This window comes from Lithobates pipiens, unplaced genomic scaffold (assembly GCF_037356315.1).
Source record: "Lithobates pipiens isolate NorthernLeopardFrog02 unplaced genomic scaffold, aLitPip1_a1.2 Scaffold_13, whole genome shotgun sequence".
In the NCBI taxonomy this organism is placed as follows: Eukaryota; Metazoa; Chordata; class Amphibia; order Anura; family Ranidae; genus Lithobates; species Lithobates pipiens.
This window is the reverse complement of record NW_027507718.1, coordinates 329,797,820-329,813,846: the sequence shown is the minus strand read 5'-3', so window position 1 is coordinate 329,813,846 and position 16,027 is coordinate 329,797,820.

The window sequence follows — 16,027 nt, the reverse complement described above, 5'->3', positions numbered from 1 at the left end:
TGTGCCACCCATCACACAGGAAGAGGGTGAGGAGAAGGAAGAGGAGGAGGAGGATGATTGTGTCAGCATGGAGGTGGAGGCTGGCACTCAGCATCAGCAGCAGCAGTCTTATAGGGATGATTTACAGTCCCAAGAAACACGTGGACTTGTACGTGGCTGGGAGGAGGTAGCTGCGGATCATGTTGTCCTTAGTGACCCAGAGGACTCCGGACCGAATGCCTCAGCTAACCTACGCTGCATGGCCTCCCTGATCCTGCAAAGCCTGCGGAAGGATCCTCGTATTCTTCGGATCAAGGAGAGGGACCATTACTGGCTGGCCACTCTCCTTGATCCACGGTACAAGGGTAAGGTTGCCGACCTTATCTTGCCATCGCAGAGGGAGCAGAGGATGAGACATCTCCGGGAGGCCTTGCAGAAAGCTCTGTGCAACGCGTTCCCAGAGACTGGGAGGTCACAAACTCCTGGTCCTGGACAACGTGTTGCTGAGGCATCAGTCAGAAGGAGCGGTGGAGAAGGTGGCCGTCTGACTGATGCTTTCAGACAATTTTTTAGTCCGCAGCCCCAAGGTATGATTGGTTCCAGCACCCATCGCCAGCGTCTAATTTACATAGTGCAGGAATACCTAGGGGCAAGGTCAGACTTGGACACCTTTCCCACCGAAAATCCTCTGGCTTACTGGGTCTTGAGGATGGATCACTGGCCAGAGCTTGCACAGTATGCAATTGAGCTACTGGCCTGTCCTGCATCCAGCGTTCTTTCGGAACGCACCTTCAGTGCTGCTGGTGGCTTTGTTACCGATCACAGGGTGCGCCTGTCCACCGAATCAGTTGATCGACTGACCTTCATCAAGATGAATCAGTCTTGGATCACCCACAGCTACCAAGCACCTGAAGCTGATGTAACCGAATAATTTTTTTTGAAATATCACATCCCTTCAAGACTGCCTATGCTGATGCTGAGTGACTGTCCTGTTATGTTGATTGTCTATCCTCTTCCTCCTCCGCTGATATGTTGGAAGAACATTTTTGGTTCTGGGTGATGCCAGCAGCCCAATTTTTCTGCCCCTGTTTAACAGGGGCGTTTAAGTACAATTTTTGATGCAATGCTTTGCAGCAGGGCTAATTCCTGCAATAAAACTAGAGTATATGGCAGAGGTTGCAGTGTGATGGCACCAGCACCAGTGCCTAAGGCCCAATTTTTCTGTCCCTGTTTAACAGGGGCGTTTAAGTACAATCTTTGATGCAATGCTTTGCAGCAGGGCTAATTCCTGCAATAAAACTAGAGTATATGGCAGAGGTTGCAGTGTGATGGCACCAGCACCAGTGCCTAAGGCCCAATTTTTCTGCCCCTGTTTAACAGGGGCGTTTAAGTACAATTTTTGATGCAATGCTTTGCAGCAGGGCTAATTCCTGCAATAAAACTAGAGTATATGGCAGAGGTTGCAGTGTGATGGCACCAGTGCCTAAGGCCCAATTTTTCTGCCCCTGTTTAACAGGGGCGTTTAAATACAATTTTTGATGCAATGCTTTGCAGCAGGGCTAATTCCTGCAATAAAACTAGAGTATATGGCAGAGGTTGCAGTGTGATGGCACCAGTGCCTAAGGCCCAATTTTTCTGCCCCTGTTTAACAGGGGCGTTTAAGTACAATTTTTGATGCAATGCTTTGCAGCAGGGCTAATTCCTGCAATAAAACTAGAGTATATGGAAGTGGTTGCAGTGTGATGGCACCAGTGCCTAAGGCCCAATTTTTCTGCCCCTGTTTAACAGGGACATGTAATTACAATTCTTGATATAATATTTCACAGGAGGGCCCCTTCTTGTGCCCACCCAGAGTAACGGTGAGGACTTATAGTGTTGTGGCACCAGCACCACAACCACCAAAGGTCAATTTTTCTACCACTGTTCAACAATGGCATGTAATTACAATTCTTGATATAATCGTTCACAGCAGGGCGCTCCAGCGCCCACCAAGAGTCACTTTGAGGGCTTACAATGTTGTGGCAAAACCAACACCTTGTTCCGCCATTTCTGCAGAGCATATAGCCCCTACTTTCAAACATCCAACTTACAAACATCTCCTACTTGCAAACGCAAGGAGACAGCAGAAAGTGAGATGAAAAAAGATGGACGACAAAACAAATTATACAGGGGTGATAACCCTTCCCTATGTTTTCCAAAAAGCTTAAAAATAGTTTTTTTGACTGGAGCTACACTTTAAAAATGTACCAGTTGAAAATTACAAACAGATTCAACTTAACACAACAAACCTACACAGTCCCTGTCTTGTTTGCACCGCCTGTATACTGCTGTTCTGAGTATATAGGGCCTGGGGGCCACACGCATTTCCGTTTTTTAATATGGGTACAGGGTTCCCCTTAATATGCGTACAAGACCCAAATAGGCTGGTAATGGGCAGGGAGGGCTACCCATGCCATTTTTCTGAATGATTTTCAACCATATTGCAGGAACCAGATATAACATTAAAACCGCAAGCAGTTTTAAATGGTGTTATTTACGTTTAATGTCATTTTGTGCAGGGACTGTTCTAAACACGGGAAACACGTGGCACTTAACAGGCATACTACAGACACCCCCCAGGCACCATATTTAAAGGAATATTTCACTTTTTTTTTTCACTTTAATCGTCATTAAAATCAGTGCTCCCGCCAAAACGGCCGTTTTTAAAACTTTATTTTGCATTGACCCATGTCCCCTGAGGCAGGAGCCAGGTCCCCAAACCCTTTTTAGGACAATATCTTGCATATTAGCCGTTAAAATTAGCACTTTCCATTTCGAACGTTCGAGTCCCATAGACTTCAATGGGGTTCTAACGTTCGTAACGAACGCGGGGTCCGTTCGAAAGTTCTGGTGCGAACCGAACCGAGGGGTGTTCGGCTCATCCCTAGTACTGAAGTTTTTTGTTGTTTGGAAATTTTAATGCTTGACATGTTGGGTCTTATATTGTGTGCAGCAAAGTTAACATTATTGTATTTTCACTTGAAGGCATTAAATCAACCAACCAAGAGATTTCAAAGCCATTTCCACCTGAGAGGAAGGAGGAGATCCTTAGGCTGAAGCTCTGTGCACAGATGGACCGAGCATGTGATTCTTTATGCCTCAGATCAGGAGGGCCAAGATTTTTTCATCGAAGGCAAGAGGAACACCGAATTGCCGAGGAGTTTGGCTACGTGCCCAGGTAAAAACACACATGGACAAACATACATTGACTGGCATGCACTGACCTACACTAACAGAGGACATCCAGATGTACATAAACTGACTGGTACATGCTTTAGAGAGATGCACACAGACACACAACCAAATTAGGAGAGAGTAGATCACACACACAGATTATAGGATGAGGCCTACTACAAACATGCATCCAACATTAGAAAAATGATGACTAGCATCCAGTAGGGCAGCTTAGTGTAGTTTAGTGTAGATCCTGCCCTAGAAGAGTCTACCTTGTCGTGGTGGGCAGGCTTGGAATCTCTTGGTCAAAAGTGTATCAGTGAATGGAAGAGAGGATCACTAGATCTTCACTTTTGCCCAATTGATTTCACCAAAAGACTCTTGGATTAATCAGAGTACATGAAATTAGTTGTATAAGGAATGGATGTTTATAGGTCCATGATTATTCTTTCATAAACTCACAATAAAAGTTGGAATGTTTTCATCTGAATTGCTTCCTCTTTTGTGTAACCATTTCATGACCAGGGGTCATTAACACTTGAATGCAGAGGCCACATTTAGCAGTTTTAGCTCCAGTATGCAATAGTTATCTTGTGAAAGGCAATATACAATGATAACTAAAATTGCAAATAAGTAGGCAACCCGTCAGAGGTAAAATAACAGCCCTACAGTTTTTCTTCCACTTCTGATGTGTGTTTAGGGATGTATACAAGGTATTGATGTATTTACATGTGTCTTAACCATATATGTACAGTATGTGTGTACTAAGAGTAGTGACAAGACCCTCTTTATGGAGACATCAGGGGTCTATTAGCTTCACCCAAAGAACAAAATGTTATTGTGAATCTTGTAATGAAACATTCCTTTAAACTAGGAAATCACGTTCTCAGAGAATGTTATATCCCTACACATTCCCCTCAGAAAGTATCTAGGGATAGTAGGGGATGGTTCCCTTTTATCCAGGGCTAGAGAATTTGCTCTATTCAGAAGAAATGTTTTTCTGCCCTCCACAATCTATACTATAGTATTGGCCTTTCTCTATTCTCCAATACAATTGTCAAATCCTCTATTTTAAAATATCACGCTTTTAAACCACTACAATACAGGGCACTTTCGCCCCTTTCCTTCCCAGCCCAATTTTCAGCTTTCATCGCTCTCGCAATTTCAATGACAATTGCGCGGTAATGCTACACTGTACCCAAATGAAATTTTTATCACTTTTTGCACATATAGAGCTTTATTTTGGTGGTATTTATTCACGACTCCGTTTTTTATTTTTTGCGATATAAGCGCAAAAAAAGCGGAAATTTGGAAAAAAAACAATATTTTCTTTTTTCTAATTTAAAAGAAATCCAATAAAATCTAATTTTGTCATAAATTTAAGCCAAAATGTATTCTACTACATGTTTTTGGTAAAAAAAATTCTGTTAAGTGTATAATAATTGGTTTGTGTGATCACGGACATATGTACGCAAATGATCATGTACAGATGTGTGCAGGTGATCACGTACATATGTGTGCAGATAATCATTGGGACATGTGATTTTAGTGGGACATGTGTTTTTTTTATTTGGGAACATGTCTTTTTATTATATGGGGACATGTGTGGTGACGTGTATTTTGGAGTCATGTGTGGTGACATGTGAATTTTGGGGACATGTGTGTTTACACTGTAGGTTTACACTAGACTAGTGATCAGTGAGTAAAAAGCTGTAAAAACAGCTCATACTCACTGATCACCAGCCGGCTGCAGCGATATGCTCTCCTCTCCTCAGCGACGACTTCCGTGTGGGGAGAGGAGGAGCCGATTGCCTAGCAACCGGCTGGTTGTTTTGATCACATGACGGCTGTGATTGGACACGGCCGTCGTGATCAGGAGGGCCAATCACAGAGCCCTCCTTCCGATCTGAGATGTGCCGTGTCCAGGTGACACGAGCGCATCGGGATTGCTCCGCAGCGCGGGCACGCGCGCGTGCGATCCCCCTCCTTCTGAAGGACGTTCCTGAACGTCCAGTCAGAAGGAGGCGGCTCCAACCTGGCCGTCTATGTACATTGGCTGGGTGGTAAGTAGTTAATTTAAATAACTTTAATTGTGCAACAATAACTAAGAACATCCTCAGGTTATTTACTTTTGTATATACTCTATACAGTATGTCTTTGGTCTCATTGTCATTCAACTCCTGAGAGGAGACGAGCATTAGAGACAGAAATATATTTTTTTAATATTTTCAATATTACTGTAGGAATATAAGTAAAAAAATAGCATTGGGTTGAGCTAGCTGCTGACTTTGAATTAGTTTTTTTTGTCAGAACTACTCTTTAACCACTTCAATACAGGGAATTTATACACCTTCCTTACCAGACCAATTTTTAGCTTTCAGCGCTCTCACACTTTGAATGCCAGTTACTCAGTCATGCAACACTGTACCCAAACAAAATTTATAATTTTTTCCATGCAAATAGAGCTTTCTTTTGGTGGTATTTAATCACCACTGGATTTTTTATTTTTTGCGACATAAGTGAAAAAAGAGCGAACATTTTGAAAAAAAAAAACACTTTTTCTTAGTTTCTATGATAACATTTTGCAAATAAGTCATTTTTGTTCATAAATTTGGGCCAAAACTTATACGGTACATCTCATTGGTAAAAATAAACCAAATTAGTTTATATTATTTAGTCTCTTTGAAAGTTATAGAGTCTACAAGCTATGGTGCAAATCATTGAAAATTGATCACATCTGATCACACCTGATGTACTGATGGCCTATCTCATTTCTTGAGGCTCTGAAATGTCAGGAAAGTACAAATACCCCCAAATGACCCCTTTTTGAAAAGTAGACAGTCCAAGGTATTTAGTAAAAGGCATGGTGAGTTTTTTGAAGTTGTAATTTTTTCCCACAATTCTTGGGAAAAAGAAGAATGTTTTTTTTATGTTTTTTTTTACAAAATTGTCATAATAACAAGTTATTTCTCATACACAGCATATGCATACTTCCAATTACACCCCATAAATACATTCTGCAACTCTTCCCGAGTATGGCAATACCACATGTGTGGAAATTTTACACAGGCTGGCCACACAGAGAGGTCCAACATGCAATCAGGGGTTCTAGGAGCATAAATGACACCTCTAATTTCCTAAGACCTATTACATTTTTGAAGGCCCTGGAGCACCAGGACAGTAGAATTACCCACAAAATGACCCCATTTTGGAAAGCAGACACCCCAACGTATATTCTATGAGGCACAATGAGTCTTTTGAACAGTTATTTTTTTTCCACAAGTCTTCGGAAACCGTGGAAAGAAAATGAAAACATATTTTTTTTTACACAAAGTGGTCAGTTTATAAGATATTTCTAACTCAAAGCATGTACATAGCAAAATTACACCCCAAAATACATTCTGCTACTCATCCTGAGTATGGCGATACCACATGTGGGAGACTTTTACACAGCGTGTCCACATACAGAGGCCCAACATGCAGGGAGCGCCATCAGGTGTTCTAGGAGCATAAATGACACCTCTAATTTCCCAATGACCTATTACATTTGTGAAGGCCCTGGAGCACCAGGACAATGGAATTACCCACGAAATGACCCCATTTTGGAAAACAAACACCCCAAAATATATTCTATGAAGCATTATGAGTCTTTTGAATGGTTAATTTTTTTACACAAGTCTTCAGAAAAGTGAAAAGAAAATTAAAATCTTTTATTTTTTACACAAAGTTGTCCATTTATAAGATATTTCTAACACATAGCATGTATATAGCAAAAATTACACTCCTCCAGAGTATTGCAATACCACATGTGTGAGACTTTTACACAGCCTGGCCATATACAGAGGTCCAACATGGAAGTGGAACCTTCAGGCGTTCTAGGAGTATAAATGACACATATCATTTTGTTCCTACCTATCACACTTTTGAAGGTCCTGGAGCACCAGGACAATGGAATTACCCACAAAATGACCCAATTTTGGAAAGCAAACACCCCAATGTGTATTCTATGAGGCATGGGCTGCAAATAGGTACAAGGGTACTCTGACGGACTGGTGACAAGTACTCTGTTACTCCGACGGGCTGGTGACAGGTACTCCGTTACTCCAACGGGGTGATGACAGGTACTCGGGTACTCCGACGGGCTGGTGAAAAGTACTCGGGTAATCCGACGGGCTGGTGATAGGTACTCGGGTACTCTAACGGGCTGGTGACAGGCATTCGGGTACTCAGATGAACTGTGACAGGTACTCAGATAGACTGTGACAGGTACTCAGGTACTCGGGTACTCAGATGGGCTGTGACAGGTACTCGGGTATCAGATGGGCTTGGACAGGTACTCAGGTACTTAGATGGGCTAGGACAGGTACTCGGGTACTCAGATGGACTGTGACAGGTACTCAGGTACTCAGATGGGCTGTGACGGGTACTCAGATGGGTTGTGACAGGTACTCAGGTACTCGGATACTCAGATTTGGTGTGACAGGTACTCGGGTACTCAGATGGGCTGGGACAGGTACTCAGGTACTCAGATGGGCTGGGACAGGTACTCAGGTACTCGGGTACTCAGATGGGCTGGGACAGGTACTCAGGTACTCAGATGGTCTGGGACAGGTACTCAGGTACTCAGATGCTCTGGGACAGGTACTCGGGTAATCAGATGGGCTGACAGGTGCTCAGGTACTCGGGTACTCAGATGGACTGTGACAGGTATTCAGGTACTCAGATGGGCTGTGACAGGTACTTGGGTAATCAGATGGGCTGTGACAGGTTTCTCATACACAGCATATGCATACTTCCAATTACACCCCATAAATACATTCTGCAACTCTTCCCGAGTATGGCAATACCACATGTGTGGAAATTTTACACAGGCTGGCCACACAGAGAGGTCCAACATGCAATCAGGGGTTCTAGGAGCATAAATGACACCTCTAATTTCCTAAGACCTATTACATTTGTGAAGGCCCTGGAGCACCAGGACAGTAGAATTACCCACAAAATGACCCCATTTTGGAAAGCAGACACCCCAACGTATATTTTATGAGGAACAATGAGTCTTTTGAACAGTTATTTTTTTTTCCACAAGTCTTCGGAAACCGTGGAAAGAAAATGAAAACATATTTTTTTTTACACAAAGTGGTCAGTTTATAAGATATTTCTAACTCAAAGCATGTACATAGCAAAATTACACCCCAAAATACATTCTGCTACTCATCCTGAGTATGGCGATACCACATGTGGGAGACTTTTACACAGCGTGTCCACATACAGAGGCCCAACATGCAGGGAGCGCCATCAGGTGTTCTAGGAGCATAAATGACACCTCTAATTTCCTAACGACCTATTACATTTGTGAAGGCCCTGGAGCACCAGGACAATGGAATTACCCACGAAATGACCCCATTTTGGAAAACAAACACCCCAAAATATATTCTATGAAGCATTATGAGTCTTTTGAATGGTTAATTTTTTTACACAAGTCTTCAGAAAAAGTGGAAAGAAAATTAAAATCTTTTATTTTTTACACAAAGTTGTCCATTTATAAGATATTTCTAACACATAGCATGTATATAGCAAAAATTACACTCCTCCAGAGTATTGCAATACCACATGTGTGAGACTTTTACACAGCCTGGCCATATACAGAGGTCCAACATGGAAGTGGAACCTTCAGGCGTTCTAGGAGTATAAATGACACATATCATTTTGTTCCTACCTATCACACTTTTGAAGGTCCTGGAGCACCAGGACAATGGAATTACCCACAAAATGACCCAATTTTGGAAAGCAAACACCCCAATGTGTATTCTATGAGGCATGGGCTGCAAATAGGTACAAGGGTACTCTGACGGACTGGTGACAAGTACTCTGTTACTCTGACGGGCTGGTGACAGGTACTCCGTTACTCCAACGGGGTGATGACAGGTACTCGGGTACTCCGACGGGCTGGTGATAGGTACTCGGGTACTCTAACGGGCTGGTGACAGGCATTCGGGTACTCAGATGAACTGTGACAGGTACTCAGATAGACCGTGACAGGTACTCAGGTACTCGGGTACTCAGATGGGCTGTGACAGGTACTCGGGTACTCAGATGGACTGTGACAGGTACTCAGATGGACTGTGACAGGTACTCGGGTACTCAGATGAGCTGTGACAGGTACTCGGGTATCAGATGGGCTTGGACAGGTACTCAGGTACTTAGATGGGCTAGGACAGGTACTCGGGTACTCAGATGGACTGTGACAGGTACTCAGGTACTCAGATGGGCTGTGACGGGTACTCAGATGGGTTGTGACAGGTACTCAGGTACTCGGGTACTCAGATGGGCTGTGACAGGTACTCGGGTACTCGGGTACTCAGATTTGGTGTGACAGGTACTCGGGTACTCAGATGGGCTGGGACAGGTACTCAGGTACTCAGATGGGCTGGGACAGGTACTCAGGTACTCAGGTACTCAGATGGGCTGGGACAGGTACTCAGGTACTCAGATGGTCTGGGACAGGTACTCAGGTACTCAGATGCTCTGGGACAGGTACTCGGGTAATCAGATGGGCTGACAGGTGCTCAGGTACTCGGGTACTCAGATGGACTATGACAGGTATTCAGGTACTCAGATGGGCTGTGACAGGTACTTGGGTAATCAGATGGGCTGACAGGTACTCAGGTACTCGGGTACTCAGATGGGCTGACAGGTACTCAGATGGGCTGTGACAGGTACTTGGGTAATCAGATGGGATGACAGGTACTCAGGTACTCAGATGGGCTGGGACAGGTACTTGGGTACTCAGATGGGCTGGGACAGGTACTTGGGTACTCAGATGGGCTGTGACAGGTACTCGGGTACTCGGGTACTCAGATTTGGTGTGATAGGTACTCGGGTACTCAGATGGGCTGGGACAGGTACTCAGGTACTCAGATGGGCTGGGACAGGTACTCAGGTACTCAGGTACTCAGATGGGCTGGGACAGGTACTCAGGTACTCAGATGGTCTGGGACAGGTACTCAGGTACTCAGATGCTCTGGGACAGGTACTCGGGTAATCAGATGGGCTGACAGGTGCTCAGGTACTCGGGTACTCAGATGGACTGTGACAGGTATTCAGGTACTCAGATGGGCTGTGACAGGTACTTGGGTAATCAGATGGGCTGACAGGTACTCAGGTACTCGGGTACTCAGATGGGCTGACAGGTACTCAGATGGGCTGTGACAGGTACTTGGGTAATCAGATGGGATGACAGGTACTCAGGTACTCAGATGGGCTGGGACAGGTACTTGGGTACTCAGATGGGCTGGGACAGGTACTCAGGTACTCAGATGGGCTGGGACAGGTACTCAGGTACTCGGGTACTCAGATTGGCTGACAGGTACTCGGGTACTCAGATGGGCTGTGATGGGTGATGTCAGGTACTTTGATGGCTGGTGACAGGTCCTCTTTATTGGGGGGGTAATCAGTGTGTGATTGGTGTGCACTAGGCAGTGACGAGATTTTACCACAATCTCCTTCTCACACACGATCAGTGTTTGAGGAGGAGAACCCGGTAACATCTCGTTACCGTGGTTTGTTTACACTCTGTGACCGGCTGTGATTGGACACAGCCGGTCACGGGGTAAACAGCCAATTTCATTGGCTCTTTACTGCGATCGGGGTTGGGCTGTGTTAGGATGACAAGCCGCATCCCCGATCGCCGCTCTGCACGCGCCCTAGGCACGTGCACAAGTGCTGTAACGGCACAGTACATGTGACCGGCAGTGATTGGACACGGCCGGTCACATGTATCGGGGGGGTGGATGGGGATGAAAATCCCACAGATCGGGGATGGGCAGTGTCTGAGGGACACACCTCAGCCATCATATGACGTCCACCCAGGATGCGAGATCCCATCTGTGGCTGTCATATGATTATGGCCGGGTATTGAAGTTGTTAAATACACCAAATGAATAATTATATATGTATATATAAATTATTACTTTAATGTAATTAAGTATAAGCAAGATATATTTTAAGGAGGAAGTAAAACCTGATGAGTTTTTCTTCCTATCTTCTTACCAGCAAAGTAAAGGCATAATGGGCTAGTATGCATTGCACACTAGCCCATTATGTGACACTTACCTGCAAACGAAGCCCTGGCTGTCCCTGCTGCAGGCTGCATCCATCTTTGCCCATCTTCCTTTTGAGGCTGCCGACTCTGGCTCTGTGACTAGCCAGAGCCGCGTGACATCACTCCCGTGCATGCGCGGGAGCCGCCTGTCACAGCACGCGCTCCTGAGGAAACAGCACAAGTGGCCGGTCCTTCAGAGCGCATGCGATGATGACAGTACCTATAGGTACCTATGGGTAAGCCTTATTCTAGGCACAAAGTATACAGGAAGATATACAGCCCCTTTAACATGTGCAGGGGCTGTGCCAGGTATGCCCAGGCACACCCTAATCACTCTGATTCCCACTGCAGTGCTGCTGGCTTCCGTCCTCTCCCCCCAGCTGCTGCGGGGAGATGTTTCAGGATGGAGAGCGGGGTAAGGAGCTAATCAGTGTCATTTATCAGCCCCTTCCTTTTTTAAATAAACACAGTGAACACACTCACCCACTGTGTTCAATTGTAACTGAAGAACAGTGAACTGTTGCTTCAGTTTGTGAATGAACAGGAAGCCGCTCAGCACAGAGCACTTTCCATTCATTCACTCCCCGTAGGGATGTAGGTGAGGTCATTGGCTGGTGAGGCAAAGGTATCAGAGCCAGATACACACAGGTTACATACGCCACAAACATTACAGCGAGGTCATTAATTCTAGCACTGGACCTCCTCTGTAACTCTAAACAAGTAACCTCTAAAAAATTTTAAAGCGCCACCTATGGAGATTTTTAAGTACTGAAGTCTGGCACCATTCCATGAGTGTGCGCAATTTTAAAGTGTAACATGTTAAGTATCAATTTACTTGGTGTAACAGCATCAAAAAAAATGGGCTAACTTATGCATTTATTTCTTTTTAAAGAAAAAAATGTTTTTGAAAAATTGCTGCGTAAATACCATGTAACATAAAATTTGCTATGACCACCATTTTATTCCCTAGTGTGTCTGCTAAAAAAATATATATAATGTTTGGGGGTTCTGAATAACTTTCTATCAAAAAAAATTATGATTTATAAATGTAGGAGAGAAGTGTCAGAATTGGCCTGGGTGGTGAAGGGTTAATTACCATAAGTACCGTATTTGTCGGCGTATAACGCGCGCCGGCGTATAACACGCACCCCAATTTTAGGAGGGAATTTTAAGGAAAAAAAACTTACATTTAAATACCCATCAATGCAGCCTTATCAGTGTCCATCTGAAGCCTTGTCAGTGTCATTTGCAGCCTTGTCATGCAGCCTGTCCATCATTACAGCCTGTCCGTCATGCAGCCTGTCCGTCATTGCAGCCTTGTGCATCGTTGTCCGGGCTGTGATAATATCAGCTTTTATTTTTTGAAATGGCTATCTCGGCGGCGCCCGGTAGTACTCGGCGGCTTTTGCCCGCCTTCGGCCGCACTCGGCGACTTTTGCCCTCCTTCGGCCGTACTCGGCTTTCGGCCACCTTCGGCCGTAACTCAGCGGCTTTTGGGCGCCTTAGGCTGTACTCGGCGGCTTTTGGCCGCCTTTGGCCGTACTCGGCGTCTTTCGCCCGCTCTCGGCCCTTCTGGGCGGTTTTCAGAAAGCCGCCGAGAAAGGCGAAAGCTGCCGAGAAGGGCCGAAGGCGGCCGAAAGCCGTGAGAAGGGGCAAAGTGGCTGAAAGCCACCCAGAGCCCAAAAATCGCTCGGAAATTGCGGAGGATCGGCGTATAACACGCCCCAGCGATTTTCCCCTGATTTTAAGGGGAAAAAGTGCGTGTTATACGCAGATAAATACGGAAAGTAATATAAAAAGAATTATTATATATTATTTTTAAGGTAATTTAGTTGATTCTCATAAACTGTATAACTTCAAACCAGTAATTTCACAGTAAATAGATAAAAAATTAATTATTATGTCATAACATATAGCCTAATACAGTAATATATGATTGAGCTTAATTAAAAAAGTACCTCTTCAACAGCAGCAGATCCTCCCTCCTAACTGTGTGAGAAAAACATGGGGTTATGGGTAAATCTTATACACATAACATGTTTTTTCCTTCTAGTTAAGAGGGCTGGGCTGGAAGGGAGTATTTGTCTTTTAGACACATGCCTCCTTCTATGACACTGCAGTGAGAGGCGTGCCTCCACTGCAGCATTTTTATTGGACAGCTTGGACCAATGGTACTTTACCATTGGGCCAAGACTCCAAGCTGCCCATTGAGCTCAGTGCCTTTGACAAGAAATTAGGAGAGGCACTGGGAGCTCATCCTCTCAGTCTGCTGCAAACAGAGTGTGCCAGCTTGAACTGGCTGCTCTGTATGTAGCTTCTGACAGGCTGCTCAAAGAGCCCCGTATCCCTGGAAACATAGATGATAGGAGCCCAAGTGGTGGGGCAGGACCTCAGCTAGATACCTTCCAAATCTGGGGTCTCTGAGACCCCAGGTCGCCGAGCTATGACCCTCGAAGCTTGATCATTTTTTATTTTTTTATATTCATGGCTCTGCCTCACCTGCCTCCCCTGACTGCCCATCCCTGCTGCCCTGTGCAGCTGAGGCTGTAGAGAAAAGCATATGTGTTTGAGCTTTGGGGTTCACACCCTAAAGCAATAGACTGTGCTCACCTATGCTCTTTAACATATAACCTTTTGTCTATATATGCGTGGGAGTGACGTCACGCGGCTCCGGACAGTCACAGAGCCAGAGTCCGTGGCCCCTGAAGGAAGACGGGTGAAGATGGATGCAGCTTGCAGCAGGGACCCATACAAATAATGTGAGCAGCTACTCAAATATCTCTTTTCAATCATTTAAAGTGGTAGCGGTAAAGTGCCACGGAATCCCTGGTCAGGAAACATTGCTATAGAGAGATATGCTTTGTTCATATTTCATGTCTGAAGTTTACAACTGCTTTAAACACTTAAGGGCCAGGCCTCTTTTTTTAGATGTGGTGTTTACAAGTTAAAAACATTTTTTTTTTGCTAGAAAATTACTTAGAACCCCCCAAATATTATACATTTTTTTCTAACACCCTAGAGAATAAAATGGTGGTCGTTGCAATACTTTCTGTCACACCGTATTTGTGCCTTACAAGCTAGATAATGTTATGCCAAGTAAATGGATACCCAACATGTCACGCTTCAAAATTGCGCCCGCTCGTGGAATGGCGACAAACTTGTACTCTTAAAAATCTTCATAGGCGATGTTTAAAAGATTCTACAGGTTGCAAGTTTTGAGTTAAAGGGGGGGTCTAGAGCTAGAATTATTTCTCTTGTTCTACTGATCGCGGCAATGTGGTTTGAACACCGTTTTCATATGCGGACGCTACTCACGTATGCGTTCGTTTCTGCACGCGAGCTCAGTAGGACGGGGCATGTTTAAAAAAAATAATTTCTCATTTATCTTACCTTTTATTTTTACAGTTTTAAAAAAAAATGGTGTCATTTTTATTCCTATTACAAGGAATGTAAACATCCCTTGTAATAGGAAAAAGCATGACAGGACCTCTTAGCCCTTCTACACACGGTTGGATATTTCGACAACCAAATCCGTCTGAGTTATTCAGACGGATTAATTCCGGACGAGGTCCGGAAGTGATGTTGCATACACACGATCAGACCAAGTTGTCGGAATTTCGGGTTGCCAAGAACGCGGTGACGTAAGCCATGTACGGCGGGACTAGAAAAGGGAAGTTCAGCACCACGTCCGGCACCCTTTGGGCTCCTTCTGCTGATCTCGTGTGTATCGCGTGTTAGTAGAAGTTTGGTGAGAGACGATTCGCGCTTTTCAGATTTGTGCTTCAGTTCGGGACTGCTCTTCAGTTTCTGCTTGTCTTTGCGTATCTGATAATCAGTGCGTGTAGTCAGTAAGCATTAGTTTCTCATTGTGGACTATATCTTGGTATAGTACGCTTTGATTTGCATTGCTTATTGTCTGCTTGCTTCTGCTATTCAGGTCGTTCTTTCAGGCATTGCTGTTTATCGGTGCTTTCTGTTGTCCGTTCTGACCAGCCGACCGTTTTTAAACCATGTTTCGTCTACGTACTCGTCGTAGAGTTTGTGCTGTGCAGGGGCTTCGTGTTGGGGTTCTTACTTTGACACAAGCCCGGTCCATGAACAGGGAGGGGAGGCGTTTGTGGACCAAGAATTGGTTGCGCCAGCGTGACCAGTTCTCGCACATGCCTTTGCTCCGTGAGATCCGGGAGAATAATCCTGATGATTTCAGGAATTTTCTCCGGATGGCGGACCCCGTTTTTCACTGTCTGCTGGCTTTACTGACCCCTTATATCAGCAGGCAGGATACCTGCATGCGGCAAGCCATCACTCTGGAGCAGAGGCTCATCACCACGTTGCGCTACTTGGCGACAGGGAGAAGCCTTCAGGACCTCAAGTTCTCTACAGGCATCTCCCCCCAGGCTCTGATGACTCTGATAAGGGGACCTTATACTTTAGGCTTTAAATACTCAGTTCCCAAAATGTTATACTGATTTTGGCCATGTTGGTGTCTAATCTGCTTGCAATGTTGATTTGCAAAATTACTAATTTTTGGTCTTGTTTCACTCCACAGTGTCCTTCAATGCCACAGGAATGGCAGACTGTGGCCTCGCACTTTGCCAGTCATTGGGACTCTCCCAATTGTGGAGGTGCAATTGATGGGAAGTACGTCCGCATCGTCCCATCACCCAACTCGGGGTCGTACTATTTTAACTACAAGGGGTTTAATAGTATTGTGATGTTGGCAGTGGTGTCTGT